We start from the raw sequence: 9,861 nt of genomic DNA on the forward strand, positions 1-9,861 counted from the left end.
AGAAAAACAAACAAACTAACAAACCACAAGAGCTATTTCCTGGCTCTTCTAGCAACTTTGACTAGTTTGGAGTGGTTGTTTTTTATTATCTCCTCTTTGGGGAACAAATTAAAGTTGCGTGTTTATTTTCTGCAACATTGAGAAACACAAAGAGAAATCCTCCCAAAAGGATGATCCAGTTTCCCACCCACATATTTGCCAACAAACCACTTGAAAAGGAAAAATAAACTTGAAGGCGTTGCATTGTGCAATAGATTTGCCCTATGATATTACTTATAACTCCATTTCTATTTTAAATTCACTCAAGGTATTGAGCTCTCTCAAGGCATGGCCCTCCCCACCCACAAAAACATCCCCCCTACCCCCCCAAAAAAGATCTGGGTAATAAGGCGAATGATCACTGTTTATATAGTATATCTGTTATGTAAAAGTTCCATTTTGGGGGTTTTTCAAAGGAAGGGCACATCTGTATTTTTTCCTGATGTCTGTGTGATTCAGTCCAAACCTTAGGGACTTTTTATGGTAACCTGAACTTGACCAATGTCACAGTCTCCCCCGTCTCTCTGAGACTATGTGTGACACAGATCAAACTGAGATACTAGCGAACACGCTAGACTGTCAGGGATAGATCCCCTGGCCACGGTCCCCTTGCCTGGTCTAGCCTCGTCCTGGTCTTTGCGCCCCGATGCCCAGGCCACATATGCCAGAACTTACTTCAGCTACTACTTAGCCCTGCTCCCGAGGGCTGGAGGCTGGATCATGCGAGGGGACAAGAAGTGACGCACCTGTACTATCGACACCACAGGTCTCGGAGCCCTTCCTGTGCCACCCCGTTGCAGGGTCCTGCCGTGTTTTCCTGGTGGGTGGCCCCCGCGATTTCCAGGGGATTGTCCGTAGCCCGGAAGGGTGACAGCAAGCACTTAGGCCACATGTTTCCCCAGAGGAGATCGTGCTTCCGGTCAGTGCGCACAGGCCAAGACCGGAGCTCATCCTTGGGATGAAAGAACTTTCTAAGGAGAGCAGCAAGAGAGCACGAGCTCTGACGGCAGCAAGGCTCATTGGGCGGGAAGGACCTCCGTGTCATTTCCCAGGGTGGACAGAAAGTTGGAATGACCCTGAAAGTCCTTTTCAGCTCTTTGACTCTTTGGTTTTAAGGGACCGCCTCTGCCTTGGAGCAGACTTCAGAGAGCTGGGGAAGAAATGCAACTGCTCCCGGTCCCAAGTGAGAAAATCAGGGATGGGACCAGGCTGGACGCCAAGGACCCGGCTGTGTGCCTGTCAGTGTTTCTGCTGAAGGGAAGGCTGCTTGCCCGGTACTGCTGGGCAGCTCAAGGCCCCCTCCCCAGGCTCTCAGGGTCACCGCCCCTGGCTGTGTCCCTCTCTAGTATTTTCATGCTCATAGTTGGCCTGAGGTATTTTCTCAAAGGATCTAAGTCCCTTCCTTTCCTCATTTTGCTTACTGCAGTGGACAGGCTGCTCTGTGGTTTCTCCAGACACTAACTGCTAAGACTGGCTTTTAAGTTTCTGGCTCTTATGTGTATCTGTAGACAAGTGTTGAGGCAACGCCAAGGGTATCTCTCGTCTGTCTGAGTCAGTTTGGGCTGCTATAACAAAATACCAGGTGGCTTAAACAACAGACCTTTATTTCTCATGGTTTTGGAGGTTGAGTTCTGAGATTAAGGTGCCAGCATGTTCAGGTTCCGGTGGGAGCCCCGTTTCTGGCTTGCAGACGGCTGCCTTCTTGCTGTGTCCTCACGTGACGGAGAGAGAGTGTGCTTGCTGGCCTCTTCCTCTTCTTATAAGGACACTAACCCCATTGTGGGGCTCTAACCTCAGACCGCATCTAAAGCTGATTAGCTCCCAAAGGCTCCCAATTCCTAATACCATCACACGGTGGGGTTAGGGTTTCAACATAAGAATTTGGGAGGGGAACAAACACTGGTCCATGACACTGGTCCACAAGCCAACCTCCACCACGGCTGGAGACGGACACCGATACAGGACAGCAGCAGAGAGAACACAATTCTAACGAAGCCAGTCATGACCACACTGAGCATCTAGGGTGGGGAAAAACAATTGTTACCTTTTGTGTTTGGCTTTTCTTTTTGAATCATTCTGGAGACAGCTTCAGGGCATCCGAGGGGCCCTTACTGAGGATTTAGTGCAGGTTGCAGTTCTATGGAGTCTCACATTTTCAGATCCTTCCAAGAGCACCATCCCTAAGCAACCTTTCTTCTGCCATTAGCGACGACCCCTCATAACTCGTGTTACTGGGCAAACTCCTTTCTGCGGCGAGGAAGGGGAAGGACAAAGGCAGTGAAGGGAACCAAGAGATACATATACATTAGTGTCCCACAGTTGCTGTAACGAATTATCACAGAGGTCAGAAGTCCCAAGTCAAGGTGTTAGCAAAGTTGGTGCCTTCTGGAAGCTCAGGGAAAATCCACTCCATGCCTCTCTCCAAGCTTCTGGTGGCTGCTGACCACCCTCGGCATTCCTTGGCTTGCAGGCACATCACTCCGGTCTCCCCACAAATACCTGTAAGGACACTTGTCATTGGATTCAGGGAGCACACTAATTCAGAATAATCTCATCTCAAGATCCTTAACTTAATTACATCTGCAAATATCCTTTTGCTGAATAAGGTCACATTCACAGTTCCAGGTGGACATACCATTTGTGGGGGAGGGACACCACCATTTAATCAATACAACGTGTAAAGGAAAATCAAGTACACCTGAATAAGAAAGGCAACCAACACCTCCACGACACTTGTAGGACAGATAAAATAGACTGCGATTGTGAGCTAGGAGCAAGATATTAGATTAGAGTCTTAGTTCTGTCAATAATGGTGATTCTGCGATCTTGGCCAAGACCCTACCTTTCGTAGGCCTGATTTCTGCATCTCCGAAAGGAGGAGATGAATTACATGACTTATTCCAGCACTGCTGCTCTGGTTCCACGGGGGCAGCCTTTCCTCTAACCAGCTCTCACATGTGCTCGTGTGTGCAGACACATGCGTGCAGAGCACTCCCTGCCCTCTGGCAGATCAGGCCAGACAACTCCCAGACCCAATCGTGATTTCCACACTGAATCTAGAATTTATTCTTTCTCATATGGGGAGTCTGGAAGCTAGCTTCCATTGTGTCATGTTTGACTTGGCTGGAGAAATAAATTTGGCAGTGCTTAAAAATGCCACACCTTTATATTCTGAGTTTTTCCACAATCTTGGGATCCTGGATTTTGGAACGCTTCTTTCCTATTTTCCAAATGAGTATTTCAGTCTCAGTCTTCAGCGTGCCCGCTGCTCTTTCTGCCTCAGGAGTGGTCCACATTTTAGATGGTGTGTCCTGGCCCTGGTAGATCACTTAAAAAGGAGTGATGGATAAGGGAGAGAGGCTTGGAAATTTGGCAGCATCGTTTCTTCATGGAACTGATGGTTTAATGACCAATATTGGAAAGTATATCACAATCCTACTCCAGAAAACATGTGTGCATTTAATTTTGGTAGATTAAGTGCTCCTTATTATCCTATCCTTCTACATGTGAGGGCTGGGCAAAGGAAGGGTTTAGTCATGGAATCATAGAATGGACGAGCTGGAGAGACTGACTGCAATCTTTTCTGTGTGTCTGCATTTTTTGAAAGCCTAAGTTCTGTGAGAGTACAGGAGTCTCGTCCATCTTGTTCATGGCTATATCCTCAGCACCTAGCTCGAGGTTTGGCACATAGTAGGCATTCATTAAATTCTGATTATGAATGAAAATGAATGTATGAATCAGATTCTTAACAGGAGTGCAGCTCATGCAACATCCTTATTTCTGGTTCATTTTCAGGAGGCAGAAATGTTAGTAGGCTAACACTTTCTCTGCTGAAGAACTGATGATCTAAAAATGATTAAAGGTATCAAGGGAATTCTGCTCCTAGTAGCTCTGAGCTCCTTCCATTAAAGAAAATTAGTTAGAAAAATTATTTAAAAAAAAAAAATAACCCTCTAGTTACCTGTTTCATAAATTTAGGTATTTTGATGTTGATTTTTCTTAAACTTCTGTCTTTGCCTCCACATTCTCCCTACTGAGCATCCACCTAAACACACACACACACACACACACACACACACACACACACACACACACACACACACACACACACACACACACAGCAGCAGCAGCAGCAGCAGCAGCAGCTGGGGAAGGTATGGTCTCTTTGTCACCAGATCCCCGCCTACAGAAACAAGCAAGGTCTTGTGCCGCCACCTAGTGGAGCCTTGTCATCCCTGCAGTTCCCCACAGCTTCTGAGGGAGCCGAGGAAAGCAAGCCGCAGACATAAAGTACTCTGAAAATTGCCCAGTTCCACAAGACCTCTGAGACCCACTCTGGAAGTGACCCAGAGGAGAAAGGAAGGTGAGCTTGGGGATGTGCCCATCTGTGGTCGGTGCCCTTCTTCCACAGGGATAGGTGGCCAAAGGCTGCCCTGTGTGGGTGGCCCTGACCCGTCTGAAGGAAGTGATGTCATGGCCTCCTCAGAGATGCCTTTGACAAGGAGGGTGAGGGTGGGGAGAGTGGAATGGGTGCCAGGGTGAGACAGACAGTCCTTGTTTCCTGGGAAAAGTCAGGAGTTGTTTAGAAAAGATCGCTTGCCTCACTTTGGACTCTCCCTTTGGGCGTTCCTTTAGCGAATTGTCCCTTGGGACGGAGAAACTGGAATGACTGTGGAGGACACAGAGAAGGGTCAGCAGAGCGGCGAGCAGAGAACAGGGGCCAGCAGAACTCAGCAGGCACTGAGCAATGGCATCTGATGAGGAGACGTTTGGGCCACAGCATCGAACGAGGCTCCTAGGAGGAGACCCTCTGGAATCTTCCCACATGGTCTCGGGCTTCCGAGATCCTTCAGATCTGGGCCCCAGGAAGGAGGTGGCGCTTGGAGACAGAGGTAAAAGATCAGCACCAATCAGACACACACCAAAACTGACATCTTCCCCCAAGTTCATACATCATCCTGCAGGTACCATAATGAATGGCACCCTTGTGTGACATCACCTTTCCTTTGCTAATTTTATGTTTTCACATAAATAAATATATTTATTTCCGATGTGTATGTACTACATTGGAAGTTATCTTTAGCCCTGGCTCTGAACTTTACCCAAGATATAGGTCTGTGTAAGCCCTTTTCAGGTGCCTACAAATTCTGCCTATAAATTCTTAGGTTTCTCCACTTAAACTCAGCTTGCCCTCAGCTCTGCTCTTCGTGCTGCTCCACACCCACTGACCTTGCCAAGTATGTTCGAAGAGCAATTTATTCTGACCACTCTGTCCTTACTCTATTCCAATCTGGCTCTGTCCTTACCTTTTCATGGAAACTGCCCTTTTAGAGACTGCTCATGACTTTCTCATTGCCAGACCCACAGGCCTCATTAATAATAACATGTCTGGTTTGATATTTTATACAGTCACAGCCCCTGGTGTTCGAAGATGTAACTTTATTTTCCTAGAACTGACCTCAGACCAGCAACCCAATATCCAATGTCTGCTTGGCAGCAGAAAATGTAGCCTTCCTAATTCAGGATAAACTCAGACAGTTCTGTTTTAAAACAGGATCAAATGTGGTCTCTTCTGGGTAGCTATCCAGGAGTTTCCCTCTTCTTATGCCCTCTACTTCTTTTATGCATCTGGAGGTTGGAACTTTTGCGTCACCCTAATTTGGGGGGTGGGGGAAAGCAGTGTCCGGCGCATCATGATGCTCTGTCCACACCAGCTTCCACTGACGGGCAACTCTTTCCACATGGTCCCATTGTCCTGAGCCAGCATCAGTTCCCGATGTCCAAGTTTCCACCATCACCTCCCTTTGCCTGCATCCTCACGATCCAGACTCCAGCTCCTTCAGGTCTATTTGTCTGGTTCAGCACCTCTTACACATCCCTCTTAGTAACCACAGGAACTTTTCAGATCTTTCCCGACCTTGACAAGATGCCCGGGGGTCTATGTGGCGACCGTAGACTATGGCTGCTCTGCTCTTCCAACAGTATTCTGGATGTGACAATTCTCCTAGGAGTTGTCCTTCTCCCTGGGACATTCTGAAGCCACACGCCCTCAGCTATGGCTTCTTTGGTGGCGTTAAATTTCATTGACTGTGACTACAAGAGAAAACACATTTCACATCACGGCTGAGTACACGTGCAAGACACAAATGAAGCAACAGCCTCATGAAACAATATTTACCGTTCCTCCTCGCAATGTATTCTATTTTCTATTCCATTCATTTCATTTCTTTTCGTGCTGGTTTTAACCTAATACATCACTTTTATGATCCAAGAATAGGTCTCAACCCACAGTTTGAAAAACACTGCCCTCATAGAAGGTTTCCATGGTCCACTTCCCCTGGGGCTTGGTTCTGGGCCCCATACCAAAAATCAGAAAACAGTTCCACACTTGTTTTTTTCTAAAAATGGACAGCTTTCAGAATAAAAGAAAATCCTGTCTTTCAAGATGTTGTCACAACTATAAGTTTAAAATAAATCCATTCAGATATTCAATGGACTTTTATTCTCAGCTTTATTTTGTGTCTGAGAACAATGTGTATAGCATATGACAGAATGGTAGAAAAGAGGCTAGTTGGCATCCAGAAGCACAAAGAAACAAAATCTCAGTTAATATTTCCAAACACTGTATGTTCTATTGGTAATAGTAATAATAACAGCTAATAACGATTGAGTTTATATTATGGGTCAGACACTGTGCTTAGCATTTTACACTTATTATTTCAGTTAATCCTCATAACATCTTGATGATAGCTACAAATATTATCTCCATTTTACAAAAAGGAAACAAAAGCTAACCTAAGTCTGACCCTTCCCTCCACATCTCTCCTGTCCATTTCTTCCTCTGCGCTCACTCCAGCTCTGTAAGATGAAGGATGGGACTAGACTATCTCTTTCAGCCCCCAAAGAGCCCAACAATCCTGTCAAAGGCACAGCTGCTTTCTACTAAGTTTGAAAAGCAATGGTCTTATTGCAAGGTTGCAATTCTACCTGCACATGGTCCCTCCTGCTGTTCTCAGTCACTCCCCAGCCAGGGCTCCCTGTGCCCTAGAACTTGAGGTCACCCACACTCTTCTCCCCACCTTGAAGGCACTGGGCGTCAGCAACCTGAAGGCCCTTATGGGAAATGCCTATAGTAACTTCTCTTTATTTTTTCTGAAACCCACATCTATAAAAGGGAAAAGATGCCTGGATAACGCAAACAAAAGATAACTACCAACTATTGATATTTTCCCTATTTGTTTAGTTCATTCATTCAGCAAATACTTATTGAATCTATAATAGGCACTATTCTACATACTGCTGGAGATTTGGTGAACAAGACTTGCCCTTTTGGAGTTTACATCCTGTAGGGGCTGATTTGGGGGGAGGACAGACACTGACTGATACTTTTCAACCTTCTTTTAAATCATAACTTCCCGGAGGAAATACTTTTTGCACAGTAATGAAGGACATTCCTTATCCCCCTCCTGTGCTCCACGCAACAGAATCAAAAGTTTTGTAGAACAACACTTATTATGTATAAAGAAACTAAAAACACAAAATTATTAATTTACTTTTATTATTAATTACTAATACTTGAATGAAGTTTAGAAAAAAAATTCCCAAATAAGCAATACAAAAACAAGAATTAGGCAAGATGTTATTTAATGCATAGGTGTGCTTGTCTGCTGCTCAGTTTATTCCGGTCCAGAACATAAAGGACAATACTTCATGCATAAACTCATGAGATGGTTTCTCTCCTTTGTTTTAATCAGTTTTAATGGTTGAAAATCCTGGTTCATACAAATAGGTTATTTTGAATAATAGTATCAATGCATTCTTTTTACCTAGCAATGAAAATGCTTTGTTAATCTTACTCTAAAATGATGATGAATTTACTGTTTTGTGATCATTCTTTAATGCAAACTAAGCTGCAAGAATTCATTTGCCTCTTTTTTGGGCACCAAGTTTAGGTCTTTTGACCTAAAAGAAAATGATTTTTTCCATCTGAAAAATTTTCCTATTATTTATAATTTTTCTTCTGGTAAATAATGGCTACACGTTTAAAACTGAGAACTGAAATGTAACAATGTCCCTAATTTTATTTCAGTCCCTGTCTACTAACGTCCTCTTCAATGTGTCACAACAATATTGGGAAAAACGGGAGCGAGGGTGGTTGCTTAAGTCTTAACTTGCCATGACAAAATGCCTTTTGGAATTCTGGATATGTTCGACTTGCTGAATTTTATTGTTGTTTTCTCCATAAAGTTATCACTGTAAGTTCATTAAAAATATCATCAGTTAAATATACTAATTTGAAATCCCAAACCTCATCTTTGACAAAGAGATTACCTGCCAAATGACATTGCTTTTCAGCGAGAAAAATGTGACTGTCATTATGAGTTTATTAACACTGCTCAATACTTTCCCCTGGATTCCCTCAGGACAATCCGTGAACTTCAGTACACTTCAGCAGGAGGGCCTGGTTAGTTGCAACCTGAACAAAACACATCAAAATTTTAGCTATTCAATGACCCCTCTTTGACAAATTTAACAACCTTCACCGCGTCGGGTTTTTTTTTTTTGTTTTTTGTTTTAACATTTCCATGAGATATAGCAGAATTATTTTTAGAGATGCCAAGTAGAATTCCTATTGATGTTGATTTCTAAGCACGTGTTATTAGTAGCTTTTAACAATAACAGCTTTGTTATGTTTTCTAGCCATAACTGCTGACTCCTTTACTCCTAATTCCTTTGTTATTTTTCCACTTTAATAGATATTCACCAATGAGGCATTTTTTTTTTCCAGTTTTGTAAATATGTCCGATCCAGTGCGTGCGAAGTTAAACAACATCCTTGCCATCTTGCATAAACTAGAAGAGTTGAATAACTTACAGCATCCATCCTCTTTTTGGGATGGACCTCGAGCTCTCTATTGGATTTTAACCACACGAGAAACATGGCTTTGGAAGGTTCTGCAGGAGTGCAGATTTGACTAGAACTAGTATAATCCCAAAGAGTTGTAAATTTTATCAGCTGCTTTAGCCTTAAAAATCATATGCATTACATCTATTCATGTTTGAAGAGTGATTTTTCAACATCTGTGTAAGCCATTTTCTCTTTTGCTGAACCATATGCAACTAAATCTCATTAACAGTCTGTAGAGCAACTATGAAATTGTGCAATAATTTTTCATCCTTTGTTTTCATTTAAAAATGTTTGAGGGGCTGTTGACAAGTCCAGCATGCTGTGTTTCTAAGTGTCCTATTAGTTTTGAAGGTGTCATTGCAAATAATATATTGGAGTTTGTCACTTTGATTGCATTTTACACATAGAAAAAATGTTTTAATCTGCCTTATACAGTCTTGCACTCTTCTTCTTAGAATGCACCTCATTCTAGATGAACTCGAAGCTTACTCTTATGGTCAATGTTTTCCTCAACATTGTCTCTATTTACAGTTCTAGATATCTGGAGCTTGAACTTGGGCATTCTTCTAATTTTCATTTCATCATTCTTTTTCTAATAGTAAAGAGAAATCCCATTAAAGGGAAATGCATGCCAATGTAATTAGATATATATATTTGATGCAAGCCTAAAACATATCCCACTTCATAAGGTCCTTTTTAAAAGATGCTTTATGATGAAAGCAGAATAATGTTATTATAAAATACAGACTCTGTTAATTGTCCTATAATGGTGATGGTCATATTCACATCATATATCAGAAAATCAAATGAGATAGTTGTTAGCAGAGGATAGAATGACTTGTATTCGTCTACTGAAACTCATCATAGCCTTCCATTAACTTTCTTATTCTATTCATAGCAATTGGATGCAGTATT

At 43.0% G+C, this 9,861-nt stretch overlaps 1 long non-coding RNA gene across 1 annotated transcript; it reads right to left on the bottom strand.

Moving 5' to 3' along the window:
* Nucleotides 1–5,463: 5,463 nt before the first annotated feature.
* Nucleotides 5,464–9,537, bottom strand: LOC111746982. The gene is made up of 3 exons (XR_002783345.1): nucleotides 9,476–9,537; nucleotides 8,371–8,515; nucleotides 5,464–6,132 (listed from the first exon to the last, which is right to left on the bottom strand). It is a non-coding gene; the product is annotated as an uncharacterized LOC111746982 (long non-coding RNA).
* Nucleotides 9,538–9,861: the final 324 nt, after the last annotated feature.

Source organism: Pteropus vampyrus, unplaced genomic scaffold, assembly GCF_000151845.1.
Source record: "Pteropus vampyrus isolate Shadow unplaced genomic scaffold, Pvam_2.0 Scaffold207, whole genome shotgun sequence".
Classification (NCBI taxonomy): domain Eukaryota; kingdom Metazoa; phylum Chordata; class Mammalia; order Chiroptera; family Pteropodidae; genus Pteropus; species Pteropus vampyrus.